Raw genomic sequence first — 15,938 nt, forward strand, 5'->3', positions numbered from 1 at the left:
ATGAGCAGGTATACATGTGAAGAACAGCAAGAAAGAACTGGCAATGGCAAAGGGAAAATTTCAAAAGGCCCCACTCAGGATAGAATAAACAAGTGCAAAGAAAGGCAGAAAAACTCTGGCCCTTTCAAATACCAGCTCAACATCCACAAATAGTACAAATAACTAGAGATTAAAACAAAGAGTGCACTGTATACGTGAATATAGTAAGCATTCACAAAGGTCTTTGTAGATAAACAAACACATTTTCATTCTATCCAGTTGTCTATGAGCTATTTATATAATTTCCATGTATTTTTTTTCCTCCTGGTGGGAGAGGAGGACCAAGAGATATATTTGAATTGCTCTGACTTCATTTACCATTGTAACAACTTGATCTTAATAATTTCTAAATCTCAAATGCCCCATTGCAAAAGAAGTGAGTACTTTGGTTAAAGAAAAAAAGCTTCATACAAAGGAGCATTCAATTTGTCTCTTAATGTACAATAATTTACAAGGAAAAGAAATGAAAGAAATTTTTAATCTCTCAACCAGAACATTGTCCTAAACCTGTTTCTCCAAAGTCAATTTTCTGTTTGTTCTTTGGGCCATACCCAGCAGTGCTCAGGGCTATTCCTGGCTCTGTGCTCTGGGGTCTCTTCAGGTGGTGCTCAGGAAACCATGACGTGCTGGGAATCAAAACTGGGCTTCCAGGATGCAAAGCAAACTACATTAGTCCTTTGAGCTTTCTCCCTAGCCCTGCTCCAAGATCAATTTTGCCATCACAACCTGCTCCAGTTTCCAGGCTTCAAATCTCGACCTCCTATACCCCAGACTCTCTTTTTCTCTCTTAGCCTTCTAATTCCCATCCATCCATTCATCCATCTATCAAGGCTCTGTGATGAGCCAAGGGTCACAACCCCCTATTTCACAGTCTAATTTCACTGACAATATATCATCTCCCAGTTCGCAGCAACTCCTATCACGCCTTCTCTTTTCAGGCCTGGCTACTGCCTGCACTGGATTTCAGGCCTGCAGCAATTCCTGATCCTGGGAGTCATCAACCCTATTCTCTTCCCAACCCTCCTGCTCCTGCTTGCTGATATCTTCCCAATTTATTGTTGTCATATACTCATAATGATGACTATAATAGGAATTAACTGTTCAGGATTTTGCTTCTTTTTCATTTTTGAAAATATCACGTACCTTCAAGAACAGTGATAGTAGAAAAGGTAGGGCACATGTCTTGCACACAGTTAATCTGGATTGATCCCCAGCGTCCCGACCTGTCCACTGAGCACTACTATCACTCCCCTGAGGGCAGAGCCAGGAGTAAGCATTGAGCACTGCCAGGTGTGGCCCCCAAACAAAACAGAACATAAAATTATTTCCACTACTGAAATCAAGAATCAATGGACTTGCTCATCTTTATTTAACAGAGCATATGGCTCCTATTGTCTCACTGTTATTCTGTGCCAGGGAAATTATTTATAGTTTTAGGAAATGTTTAAGTGTACTACAGCATGGCACCATCAGGAGTGATCCCTGAGCACTGAGTGGGGGTAGCCCCTGAGTGCAGCTGGGTATTGGCCAAAAATGACCCAAAAAGAAGAAAAAAATAATAACTTTGAAAAGACTGTCTTAACAAAATGTTTAGATAAGAAAATTATATAAGCAGTGTTGTATTTCTTACAAAGGGGGCTTCTATGTGATATTTAGAAATAATAATTCTCATAAATCATTAGTTAAGGGAGGACAGGGCTACAGGGTGAAAAGACAGGATTAGGAGTGGGAAACCTGTTTTCTCTAGTCCTGATTGTTTCTTTTTAGTTAAAGATTTCATCCAAAGACAGTTCACTAAACATCTTTGAGCCTAGACTAATCCACATGTTTTTGAAATATGTTTTATGTCAATACTTGCCTTAATAAATTATATTAAGTCTTGTAAAGGACTGGAGCTACAGCAGCGAGTGGGGCATTTGCCTTGCATGTGACTGACCTGGGTTCGATTCCTCCACCCCTCTTGGGGAGCCCAGCAAGCTACCAAGAATATCCCGCCCGCACGTTCAGAGCCTGGCAAGCTACCTGTGGCATATTCAATATGCCAAAAACAATAACAACAAGTCTCACAATGGAGACGTTACTGGTGCCCGCTCAAGCAAATTGATGAACAATGGGATGAGAGTGCTACAGTGCTACAGCATGGCACCACTCAAGCCACTGGCTTCTGTGCACCCCACTCCCTCTTCCCTTGTACAAGCTTCAGAAAATGCAGAGGAGAGTTTTAAAAAGTAATTTAGTGTCAGTGGATATTGTATTTTAAATAAAATACTAAAAATAAAATGATGGCACAGCTATTAAAAAAACTCAAATTGCAGCTTTAAGTATTTTTCAAGAAAAAAAAATAATAAAGTCCCTTCCTCCATGGCCAACATTCTCTCCCCAGGCTTCCTCTCAGGGAATCTGGATTCTGTTGTAGGTGTCCACCGGTTTTTACATTTTATTCTTGATAAACATGGAATTTGATCTTGATAAGTATTTTTGATTGATAAAGAAGGGTGAAATTATCCTTTTCCTTCTGATTTATTGTCAAATTGCTTAAAAAGATATTAACATTTGGGGCCAGAGCAATAATACAGTAGGTAGGACACTTGCCTTGCACACAACCAATCCAGGTTCAATTCCCAGCATCCCATATGGTTCTCTGAGCACTGCCAGTAATAATTCCTGAGTGCAGAGCCAAGAATAACCTCTGAGCCACACATATACACATAACATATATATATACATGCATATATATATAAATGTTTATCCACCAGAAATAAGCACTACTAAGTAAATTTATTGTTTTTAATCTTTCCTTCTGACTTTATAAGATTCATTCAGGTGACTGCATATCATCTTACTTTCCAAAAAGATCTCTACACTATTATCCATTTAGTCATAATCCAATTTGTATATTTTTTTCAGGTTCATTAGATCTTTGATGTCATTAATGGGTTATTTTAAACTTTTTAGATACAGTGATGATGTTGTGGTAATTTTTAAATTCTACCTTTCAGAGATATACTAAAATATTTATAGATTAAATTAGATTAACTATGATCCTGAGTCACATGTTCATCTCGTTCACTATTCTCTTTTTCATAAATGTTTGGAAATTTCCATAGTATGAGATTTCTCCATAGAAAAAATATTTCCATGTTGAAAAATATTTATAACGTTTTAAATATATGCATATATGTGTATGCATATATGTACATATATAAACATTTACCTTGAGATGTTTCTTGATCTTCAACTAAAAATTTTCTAAATTGGGGACTGGAGCAATAGCATAGCACAGTGGGTAGGGCATTTGCTTTGCATACGGCCGACCCAGATTCAATTCCCAGCATCCCATAAGGTCCCCTGAGCACTGCCAAGAGTAATTCCTGAGTGCATGAGCCAGGAGTAAAACCCTGTACATTGCTGAGTGTGACCCAAAATGAAAAAAAAAAATTTCTAGATTGTTGCCCAAGAAAAAATTTCAATAGCTTTCCCAAAAGTGCCTATAAGGGGCAGAATGATGGTACAGCATGTAGGGTGCTTGCCTTGCACACTGGTGCTTGCCTTGAACACTGCTGACCCAGGTTCATTCACCAGCATCCCATATGGTCCTCCAAACCCCACCAGGAGTGATCCCCAGGCCCAGAGCCAGGAGTACGTCCTGAGCACCGCTGAGTGTGACCCCAAAACCAAAACCAATAAAAATTTTAAATTGCCTATAAAGGGATACAAAATGTTGTAAACAGTAATTTCTGGTCAGGGGGCATTTTAGATAATACTGGCTTATCGTTTTTTGCTTTAAGTTTCTGTTTCACTTTTTATTTTTCAAACTTTCCATATTTCTAAATCAGCCTAATGAGTTCAACAATATTCTGATTTTTCTATTTATATAGAAATATAATGTTTCATGCAGAAAAAAAACACCCTGAAGTAGGATTAAAAACAATAAGTTTTGAACTTCACTAGGAAAATGCATGCGAGAATAGGTCATTCTGGAATGATTAAAAGATTAGCAAAGTTTGGCTCTCGCTTTGGCAAGACAGTCCTGTTACCTACTGCTGCTCACAATGGGTCCTGTGAGAGGCGATGTTCCAAAGGAGCAGAGCTCCCCAAGGAAACAGGCGTTTCTGGGAATACGATACTTACACAATTCTCATTTTAAACTTAGCTTGGGTGGTGGGGGACAGGGGTTCACTTCTGGATACTAAGATGTCACTCTATTTTTGTTTTCTTTTGTTTTTTTCTTTGAGATGGATGGAAGTGGGTGAAAAATTTGGGTGCTCTTACTCTTTCATCCCAATGCCATTCTCTTTTTGTTGGGGGGGTGTCATACCTGGTAATGCACAGGGGTTACTCCTGGCTCTGCGTTCAGGAATTACTCCTGGCGGTGCTCAGGGGACCATATGAGAGGCTGGGACTCGAACCTGGGTCAGCCGCGTGCAAGGCAAATGCCCTACCAACTGTGCTATTACTCCAGCCCCTTGCTGTTCTCTCCCCTCCCCTTTTTTCCCCTGTCTTTATGAGTAGGTTGAATGAGCCCTTATGGTTACAGAGCTGGGGACCGAGTCCAGGGCCTCACATGAGCAACTGCAAGTGATCTATCACTTAGCCACTTGCCCGGGTGTCAACCTCTCTCCCTTCTCCTTTCCCACATGATTTTGGGGTGGAAACCATTATCACTTGTCAGTGATACTGAGACTCAGTATCAGAAACTTAAAGGTTCTTGGGGAAGAGATCAGGGTCTCCACTCATTAATTCACAGTCTCCACTATGTGCCCTTGTGACACTAGGGGAACAGTAAGAACTCTGTCCTCCTAGAGCTTACATGCTCGTAGGAGATAGCAAGTAAGTAAAGACACAAACAAAAAAACCAAATAGTGGCCAGCATTAAGAAGAAAATAAAACATAGCACGGTGAGTCAGAGAGTCAGCAGGGGCAGAAGACTAAAATAGTAGAAGAGTCATGAGAACAGTTTAAAACATTTGAGATCTGATCCCAGTGAGTGGTCATAGAGGTACCAACAGCAAGGACAAAAGCCTGGAGGCAGAAATGGATGCACTTGTGTCAGAGAACTGGAAAGCAGAGTACAAGGAAGAAAGTGCTCCTGAGGGGCTGAGGAACATGGGCCTCTCTGGTCTTGAGCCCTCAGTTAAACTGCTGGGGCTGGTAAGGCGTTTGACTTGTATGCAGCCAATTGGGGTTTAATCCCTGACACAGCATATGCCACCAGGAGTGATACTTGAGTCCAAAGCCAGGACTAAACCTTGAGACACTTGGGTGTGACCCTAAAACCAATAAGTAAATAAATTAACTAAAACACTTACGGTTTTATACTGGAGTCCCTGAAAGGCTTGCTGGTAGTGGTAGCCTGACTATACCATTTATGTAAGACGGTAAGACGTACATACAAAGGAAATTTAACATTAGCCATCTTTAGAGTACTGTTCAGTGGTAAGAAGTACACCGCCATCAGCTCTCTCAAGAACTCTTTACATCTTGCAAAATGAAACTCTCCTAAGAGGATTTTGTGAAGCAGTGGCATGGTCAGACTTAATGGTTTTAAAAATTTATTTGCTTGCTCAGTACAGCATTGATTGTAAGGAGCCCATAGGATTGAGAATGTTTATTGAAGTAGATGGATTCGGGATACAATTTATGCACATAACTGACACAAAAGCTGCTAATTTGTTTCTGCTTGAGGGTTTGTTTATAGGCCATGCCTTCGTGGTGCTCAGGGAATATTCCTGGCTTTGTGCTTGGGAGTGACCCCCAGCAGTGTTTTGGGAACAGGGGATCAAACCAGAGCCTCTTGCGAACAAAGCTCCAGTCCACTGAACCAGATCTTCAGCCAGCCAGATAGCTGCTAATTTTTATGTGGGCATGAAATACAGAGAGAAGTGAGAAAATTAGGTGGATTCTTGATTTTCATATCTCCATTATAGAGCACATTAAATACACAGCAAATTGCCAAGGTTCATTAGATAAATGAGTTAATTAAGTTCATTAGATAAATGATTCAACACTAAAAAGGATCTTTCCTTTCCCAGGTGTTGGGAGCAGAATTTGGAGCATACCTTAGGTGGTGCTGGGATCAGAGGGCATCTGCATGCAAGGCAAATGCCTTAACCTCCTTTCTATCTCTCCAGCCCAAAGGTAGAAAGAGGCCTTTCTTCCAGAGGATAACAGAAATGAAAACCACAAAGCATGCAGATGGCATCCTTTTCTCTGGTCTATCCATACTAATTGTGTCCCAATACCACGTTGGTTCCAGGGGGTGTCCCAATACACAGTTGGTTCACATCACTACTTTACAGCTAATTCCAACACTAATATTAAAGCATGATCCTTCCATGATCTGAATACAGTTCTATTTTATATAGTGTTCCACAATTAGTATCTGTGCCTTTCTTATATCAGCAGCTTTGAAGTTTTGAGGTTATGGTGCTATGGACCTCCTTCCCAGAGTTGACTTGTTGACACAAGTGGACTGTTTAGAAGTTTATGGCCTGTCTACAGACGAACCTCAAGTTTCAAAGCTTTAAAATCCCTGCTCCATACAGTGTGAGATGCACTGTTTAGCTCATAAGAACCTATCAGGCTCGTCACAGATACTAAAGCAAACACCTACAGGGGGTGCTAAAGATGGAAGATGCAGGAAAGGAGGGGTTGGCAGAGGAAATGACAAGGCTTGTGCTGGATGGCTTATTTAGCTTTGCTATGCTAATATGTTTTCCTTCATTCACACTCCCAGTTGTGGTTCAGGGCTAGGCTTTGTAACACATAACCTTGGGGCATACCATGGTACTACTCTGAGTTTCGGTTTTCCCTCCTGTAACATGGGAAAACCTCCTGTAACATGGGAAAAGCATAACCCTTCTCTTGCCCATAAAGTCTACAGGAGTAATTAATGCTATTACTTATAGGCAAGGAAGGGGCACTTTAGGATCGTCAAAATTTCAGTAGTAAAGCTATCTTTAGCACTATGGCTAATGAAGAGAAATAATTATTAAGTTAGTAAAGCACTTAGATTCTAATCAGAATTGCGTCTGGTCTGGCATGCTAAGTAGATCTGTGGACTTGACTTGACCTTGCTGGACCTCAATTTTCTCATGTAAAAGAGCAAACTGGGCCAAGAAACCTTTTGTGCTTGTAACTCTTTAATACTTCTTTAAAACCTTATACCCAGCCTCAGATCTCAGTCAAGATGTCTCTTCTGTGGCCGTCAGGTGGGAAAAATCTGAGGCATGATTTAGTAGGAATGAGCCCCAGACGTGCACAGAAGTAAGAGCATCTTCATGAAAACACACTCTCCTGGTCACCTGCCTTCCCAGTTCCTGCTGGTACTGTCTAGGGTCAAATTGGAAGGAAAGGAGGGGAGGAGGGAAAATAGAAAGACCAATATGATAAATCCTGATAACAGGATAAAACTACTAAGTACTAGGTTATAAAATGGCAAGAGTATGGGTATTCGGGGATTGGTATTCTGACTGAACTGGGCTGATTCCCAGTCCTGTGACTCATTAATCACTGACCTTGGGCAAGCTAAAGAGTTTTCACATGCATCAGCTTTCTCAACAACATCCCTTTCCTAGTAGAGGAAGATTCCGTGAAATACGGCATATGTCAAATTTAGCACAATGACCAAATTACAGCAAGTATTCAACAAGTGTGATTATTACCAAATGTAATTTTATTTTCCTAATTTTATAACTTTGTTTTTGAACATTAACTTAGTAACGTTTCAGGAAATAATTACTATGCTGCTGCAATTTACTTGAGTCTAGAAAAAGTTATAGTTTAACCCATTCAACTTGTCACTTTAGTAGCATTATAAAAATTTATCAAGTCTAATAGACTGTAGCTAATGAGATAGCAGGTATCTACTTTATGGTAGTCATTTAAGGGAAGTAGGAACCAGATCTAAGTTCTGTGTATTTTCCCACTTTATTACATTCAATGTTAAGTGAATGCTAAAAACCTAATTTTTAAAAAGTATGAGTTGGGTATGTACCATTAGCACACAATATAGCACTCTAGCACTGTCGTCTGTTGCTCATCAATTTGCTCGAGTGGGCACTGGTAATGTCACCATTGCGAGACTTGTTGTTACTGTTTTTAGCATATCGAATACACCATGGGTAGCTTGCCAGGCTCTCAGAGAGGGGTGGAGGAATCAAACCCGGGTCAGCACGTGCAAGGCAAATGCCCTACCTAGCTTTGCTATGCTAATATGCTATCCCTCCAGCACACAGTATGCTAAACAAAATTCACACTTACCCCAATGTTTCACATTCACAGTGACAGTTTCACTTTGTTTTAAGTTTTCATTTCTTTCCTTCTTTTTTTTTTTTTTTGGCAGGGAGTGACTTCTCAAGTGGTGCTGGGGATGGGGGGTTACTCTCACCAACATTTGGTCAAGTGGGCTGAGTTCAGTGCTAGGTCTGAGAATGCGGCGCTGCTTGGGCCCTACAGTGCCAGGTCCACCAGGGCCACCCCCCAGTGGTGCTCAGGGGGCCTCTAGGGACACACTCAATGATGCTCGATAGTCACTTGCTTTCATTAATGCAGGAGCACTGAATAACCACAGAGGCAAAGCTTATGACCATTGACAATTCTAAAGCAAAAGCTACGATAACCGATAATCAGAAAACTGAAGTAGAAATTCTGACTGATTACTTCTTAAGAATGTATGGGGCTGGAGTGATAGCACAGCGGGTAGGGCGTTTGCCTTGCACGCAGCCCACCTGGGTTCGATTCCCAACATCCCATATGGTCCCCTGAGTACCGCCAGGGGTAATTCCTGAGTGCAGAGCCAGGAGTGACCCCTATGCATCGCTGGGTGTGTCCCAAAAAGAAAAAAAAAAAAAGAATGTTTCTAGTGGGTCCCAGAGGAATGGCATGGTGGCTTTGGCATAAAAGCATATGACTGTGAGTTTAGATTCCTGGTGCCCACATGCATGGCTCTCACTGGAAGCTCTGTTATGACACTGGACAACACAAATGCTCTCTGGCTGCACTGCAGTCAGGTGTGTGTAAGCACCACAAAAAGAGGTGCAAACTCCAACTACTAAACCACCACGAAAGGGAAGTGTGAGCTCCACAGTCGAAAAGTGTGGCCCTACTGGGCACCACAACCGTAACCATGTGCCTTAATTAAGTGTGTTACCCTAGCAAGTCCGGGTACAAGCATCCCAACCAAAGATGTGCACAAGGCCAAGTGTATGAGCACTGTAACCTGATGTACGACCCCTGCAAGCTGATGTTCGGGATATCATAGACGAAAATATGCAAACTGAGCCTTCAGAGTTAGCTCAAATGTCTGGAGCATGTGCTTTATATGGGGCAGGCCCCAGGTTCAATCCTCGGCACTACAGTTTCCCCAGCAGAAGCCTCAAGCTCTGATCCAGAGTGATCCCCGACACCCTAAGTGTAGCCCCCAAACCAAAAACAACCCCACAAAATGTGAAAGCAATTTTGACAGATAGGCATGGGTGATTCCTTGTCACTGCAACATTAACAACTACAGAGCAAAGGGGGTGGGGGAAGGATTTATTTTTCTTTTTGAGTCACATCCACCAACGCTCAGGGGTTACTCCTGGTGCTGCACTCAAGAATCACTCCTGATGATGCTCGGGGGACCCTATGGGATGCTGGGAATCAAACCCGGTTGACCCCGTGAAAGGCAAACGCCCTATCCGCTGTGCTATTGCTCCAGCCTGGGGAAGTATTTCTTTAAATGTTAACAGTGAAGAATATATACATTATGTACAGGGGCCATGGAGACCGGGGTGCGGGGTGATGGTAAATGGACCTGACCCAGATTGGCTCATACACACTACACAGCCTCCTGAGTGAGCACTGCCAGGTGTGGACCTGGAGGTCACTGAGCACTGCCAGGCATAGCCCTAAAAGTGTCCAGCATGAGAGGGCTCTGATTGACCCCACCACTAACTTTGTTTCCCAAGTTCACTCTGAGTGGCTTCCGGGACTTCCAAGCAGCACTTGGGAGCCACCCTCAAAAAAAATTATGGACGTACCGTAAGCATTTACCTTCTGTTATAAGAAAGTCCCCAATGTTTCTACGCTATTCCTTAAGGAATAATTCTTTCCCACTAAGGAATAATTCTTTCCCAGCATTTTTCTTATGTAAACAATATGCAGAATTTATTTTCTATAATTTCCCTTTTATTTACTTATTTTTGGGTGGGGGGCAGGGGTTGAATCACACCTGGCGGTGCTCAGGGGCTATTCCTGGCTCTGTACTCAGGGGTCACTCCTGGCAGCACTTGGGAAACCATACGCAAGGTGAGGGGTCAAACCAGGGTCATTTGCATGCATGGCAAGTGCAGAATCCCTGTACTATCTATCTGCCCCTCTTCTAGCAGGAAATTGAAATATGAGGTCAGCCTCTGTTTGGCTATTTGCTTCTGAGACATAAATCTTTTTGGTTCATAGTATGTAACACACTGCTGTCTCCCTGTAGGCAAAGAAAAGGCAGTGAAGAAAAACTGTGAAAATGCAAACAAAGCCTGAGACCTGATCAACAGTCTAGGAAATGAGGGGGCTGGGGAACAAGGGGGGCTGGGTACAAAGATAATGGGGGAAAGGTTCTTGAAACATTGGTGGGAGGTATTGGGGTAGTAGCTCTGCAACTGTAAAGCGACTTTATTAGTGCTGTAAACTATGATACCCCAATAAAAATTTATCTGAATAAATTGGCACAGAACATAAAGGCTATTTTTCCCTAGGGACTAATTAGAACTTATTTAAAACATGAAATTGAGTTTTTAAAGCGATGGTGCCTAAAATAATATTTAAAACATATATGTAACAACTTACATCTAATATATTTTAAAATGATTGAGTTTTGTAAACCATGCTGCCTAAAATAATATTTTTAATATATGTAACATCTTATATATTAAAAATGATTGAGTTTTGTAAGCCGTGGTGCCTAAAATAATATTTAAAATATATATGTAAATCTTGGGCTGGAGCGATAGCACAGCGGGTAGGGCGTTTGCCTTTCAAGTGGCCGACCCAGGTCTGATTCCTCCGCCCCTCTCGGAGAGCCCGGCAAGCTACTGAGAGTATCTCGCCCGCACGGTAGAGCCTGGCAAGCTACCCGTGGCATATTCAATATGCCAAAAACAGTAACAGCAAGTCTTACAATGGAGACGTTACTGGTGCCCGCTCAAGCAAATCCATGAGCAATGGGATGACAGTGATACAGTGACAGTGATGCAACATCTTATATATTAAAAAATGATAATATTTAAAACATATATGTAACATCTTATATATAAAAAAGATTGATAATAAAACTCTTAAAATAGTCTACAATGTTACATGCATGTGGAAAACAAGAAAGAGAAGGGGAGAGAAGGGCTGAGAAGGCCCCGAACAGACTCAGGATGAAGTCACCCTTATATTTAAGTATTGAAGCACTCTTTTTCTTCATGTGTTCTTATTATTCTGTCCATGCTATGTCATTGAATTCAAATAGGCAAATCACAAATGTGCTATTAAAACAAATATCAGAAATTTGAGACAAAAAGGAGGATTTTTTTTTTAATTTCAAACCAGGGACTACTAGACAAACCCTTTTTCTTTTCTTTTCTTTTTTTTAAATTTTATTCTCCTCTTACACCTTGTATAAACAATGCGGTTTACAAAATTGTTCATGACAATTTGTTACAGACATTCAATACACCAATTCAAATCCCACCACTATTGAACCCTCCCACCACCATTATCTCCAATTTTCCCAACCACCCTTAAACCTGCCACAATAGCAGGCCCTCAATATTTAATTTTATATTGGTTAACAAATGCTCTTTGTTTGGTTCTCACATTCTACATCTAACCCTAAAAGCTGAAATCAGGTTGATGTTTATAGTTGCCTGTATGTACTTACAAAACTATCATTTGAGTGGACCCAAGAGATAGCACAGTGAATAAGGTGCTCACCTTGCCTGTGACTGACCTAAATTTGATCCCTGATACCACACATGGTCCTCCAAGCCCGGACAGGAGTGATTCCTGAGCCAGGAGTAAGCCCTGAGCACCACTGAAAGTGTGTTTCAAAAACCAAAATCAGAAAACAACAAAACTAGTATTGGATATCAGAGCCCAACTATGTCTAATACCCTCTAATAGTAACCCACAGGAGGCTGGAGAGATAGCACAGAGAATAGGGCACTTGCCTTATATGCGGCTGACCTGGGTTCGATCCTTGGTACCCCATATGGTTCCCAGAGCACTGTCAGGAGTGATTCCTGAATGCAGAGCCAGGAATAACCTCTGATCATCACTGAGCATCATCAGTGAAAAGAAAACCCAAATAAAATAGCAACCACAGAGTCAAGATGCAGAGCTGGAAGGAATGAATGAAATGCTGCCGTTTAAATGCCGACCTCTGGCTAGGAAGAAAGCTCGGTGGGCCGAAGTACATGCTGTACGCAGCAAGTGCAGATTCAATCCCCGGCACTGCTAGGTCTGGAGTAGCATCAGAGCACACTGAGCACGGTCCAAGTGTGACCCCAAGCAAGAACAAACAAGCCATGCTGGCCACATACTCTCAGTGCTTCACCCGTACCACCCCTCACATGTCTGCACCCACATGCATGCATATACGGCACAGGCCTTGCTGACTTCAGAGGACTCTGGAGAAAACACGCGTAAAGGGACTCAGTGCAGTTACTACTGATAGGTTAAGAAATGCTAAATGGGGGCTGGAGTGATAGCACAGCAGGTAGGGCACTTGCCTTGCACGCGGCCGACCAGGGTTTGATTCCCAGCATCCCATATGGTCCCCCAAGCACCACCAGGAGTAATTCCTGAGTGCAGAGCCAGGAGTAACCCCTGTGCATTGCCGGGTATGACCCCCCCCAAAAAAAAGAAAGAAAGACATGCTAAATGATTGTCAACAGAAGATTCAGGACCTCAGTGCAGGCTTGGGCATTCCAGAAACACCAGGCACAGCGGATGACCAGGAAGTTTATTGTTCATTCCTAAATTCTTAAGTAAACTGAGTGTAATCAAGGTGTCTAATGTAAACAAGGCAGCTGCCCTTTCCAGAATAGAGGGAGAAAAAAGGAGAGATGAGAAAGATGTGAGAGAAAGAAATGAGACAGAGCACCCAACATGGGCCGGAAGGTCTGAAACGTAAAGCTACAGCGCCAGAGAGGCAAATACCAATCCTAACAGTCTACACCTGTCACCCCCAGAGGTTTCTACCAGCTCCCTGTTGACTTTAGGATAAAACTTAAAAGACTGGTCAAACTGGACTCTCAGTAGCATGTGCCCCAACTTACCTCGACAGCTGCTCTCACACTCCCGCCTCTATACTCACTTTACAGTGTTCTCAATTCTTACTGTACCTCTACTCTCTCTACCTGAATTTGGTCCCCTCACCACCCCATTATTCTGCCTCCCTAACTCCTACCCTTCTTTCCTCTCAGGTTTAATCCCCAGCTCTGCAGAAGTGACCTCTGAGCACATAGCCAGGAGGAATAAGTCCTGGGTACAGGCGCTGTGGCCCCCAAAAGAAAAACACATTTTTCCCCCCAAAGTCTTCCACCTTCACCAGATCCATTTACTAGTGCTATCTTCTCTCAGATGGCATCATATTTTGCAGTTATCAAACAACCACTGTTTGTAAACCTGAAGATTTAATGTTCTAAGTCATGCAATTTTTTTGTGGAAACCAAACATTTGCCAAAGAAGACAACCAACAAGAAAAAATGACATTTGGCAAGTGATAAATGAGTGCTCCAGAGTGGGAAAAGGGGAGACAGGTAAAGTTGAAGATGGGGAGAGAGACCCGAGGAAGGAAAGCAGAGACCGGGCAGAAGGTGAACAGAAGAAATTGCAGGATGGGGTGAGAGGGGACATGAGACAGGGTTGCTGAGGGGGACACCCCAGTAACTAGGAACATGGTGGGGCCCTCAACAGCAATGAGGTCAGTTAGAAATGCATTGGGGCCGAGTCTAAATGCAATGCGACAACATCGTAATATTAAATGAGATGCTTTGCTGAGACTGAATGAGACAGTGGCTGAAAAACACTAGATAAGCAAGGGATGGTGGAAAGAGGGAGGGAGGAGGAAGAAGGGAAGGAAGGAAGGAAGGAAGGAAGGAAGGAAGGAAGGAAGGAAGGAAGGAAGGAAGGAAGGAAGGAAGGAAGGAAGGAAGGAAGGAAGGAAGGAAGGAAGGAAGGAAGGAAGGAAGGATAAACCTTTAACAAAACCAAAAGCTGGGGCAATGCCACACAAGAAAGGTAAGGAGCTGGGAATGAGAGACCATTAAAGTTTGACCCAGGCATCTATGGAGGAAGAGGAGGACACAGGGTCCTCAGTGGGCAATGCCATGCGTCCGAGCCTAGAACCTGGGGCTACATTGGGGTGCGCGACCTCAGATCAGTCCCGTGCCTCAGTTTCCCCCCATCAGTAAGATTGACAAAACTTTTATCTTCTACCCATCTGCGAGCATTAAAAGTTTCAGGCACGGGGGCTGGAGAGATAGCACAGCGGGTAGGGCGTTTGCCTTGCACGCGGCCAACCCGGGTTCGATTCCCAGCATCCCATATGGTCCCCTGGGCACCGCCAGGAGTAATTCCTGAGTGCAAAGCCAGGAGTAACCCCTTACTCAATGTCAATGCCGGGTGTGACTCAAAAAGAAAAAAAAAAGTTTCAGGCAGGTCCTGAACTCGACAGATGCCACTGGTTCCCGGCGACCTTGGGGAATCTCCGTTTCTCGCCTGGAGCAGGAGCAGAAAGTCTCCAGAGGAAAGGGAATTCCGAAGCTAGCTGCTGGGGGAAAGCGGAGCAGGCGCCGCGTCCCGATGCCTCTTTCGCACGGGTTCGACTGAGAAAGGGAGGCGTGAGCCCCAGAGCAACCCGTGAGCAGAAGAGTATCGGCTTCTGGGGGCGGGGGGGGGAAGCTTTTCGGCAGGAGCCTCGGCTAGGCTGGCCCTAGCTACAGTTCAGTGGGACGTGCAATTCCCACCACTCCAGCTGCCCGGCCGGTCAGAGCCGGATCCACCGTGGCTCGGGTCCCCCGCGGGGTTGCAAAGCCCCCCTCCCTCCGCAGCTCATCCGGCGCTGGGAAGCGCAGCGAGACCCATTTCCTCCCGCTCGATGCACCTACGGGCCTTCCCGGTTCCCATCTCCTGCACAACCTGTTCGACGACTCTGCTCCTCATCACTCAGCCCGAGAGACAGCGCCCGGTGGCAGAGCGGCACCCCGAGTTCATTTAGAGCTGCAGGGGACCCCGGTAGGGGGCGGGGGGCAGAAAGGGAGGACCCCTAAAGCCAGGGACTGGCGGGGATCGTGAGGGCTGCCCGGGGCCGGAAAGGCGACCTCGGCGGCCAAGGTCGAGAAGGTCCTGGTCCCCGCCGGCCGCACCGCGAGCCCCTCTCCCGCGCGCGGGGAACCGCGGGGCCCGCTCCGGGGGTTGGGGGGCTCCGAGCCCGGGCGCTACGGGGCACCCCGGTCCCCCTTGGGATGCCGGGATCTCCAGGTGGCGCCGGGCGCAGCAGCGGCCGCCGCCGCCGCAGGCCAAGGGGCCAGAAGTTCCCCAGCGTTTCCCCCCGGAACCCAGGGGGCGCCCGGTCGGGCTCCCGGACTCTCCCGCATCCGGATGCCAGTCCCGAGTTCCTGCCAGCCCGGCTGCTCCCGACGCCGCTGCCCACCCCGCCAGTCCGTCTGGTGCGCGCCCGGGAAAAGTTTGCACGGGGGCCGCGAACCCCGAACTCACCGCGCGGGCAGCGGCTCCGGAGCGCCCGGCCGCACGCACGGCTGCTCACAGCGGCCCCTGCTGCCCCTGCTGCCCCGGCTGCCCGGCGAGTGCCGGAGGGAGGAGGCCGCGGGGGTGGCACCTGCCGCCGCTCCCACCCCGGCGCGTGACGCGGC

The 15,938-nt window shown here is 44.8% G+C and overlaps 1 protein-coding gene across 1 annotated transcript in view; it reads right to left on the reverse strand.

Moving 5' to 3' along the window:
- Positions 1 to 15,938, reverse strand: part of ELOVL7 (ELOVL fatty acid elongase 7) — a 97,623-nt gene extending 81,685 nt beyond the window's left edge. The window contains exon 1 of the mRNA XM_055123152.1: positions 15,784 to 15,938. The gene's annotated coding sequence lies outside the window, so the exon portion shown is untranslated. The remainder of the gene's footprint in view (positions 1 to 15,783) is intronic.

This window comes from Sorex araneus, chromosome 1 (genome assembly GCF_027595985.1).
Source record: "Sorex araneus isolate mSorAra2 chromosome 1, mSorAra2.pri, whole genome shotgun sequence".
In the NCBI taxonomy this organism is placed as follows: domain Eukaryota; kingdom Metazoa; phylum Chordata; class Mammalia; order Eulipotyphla; family Soricidae; genus Sorex; species Sorex araneus.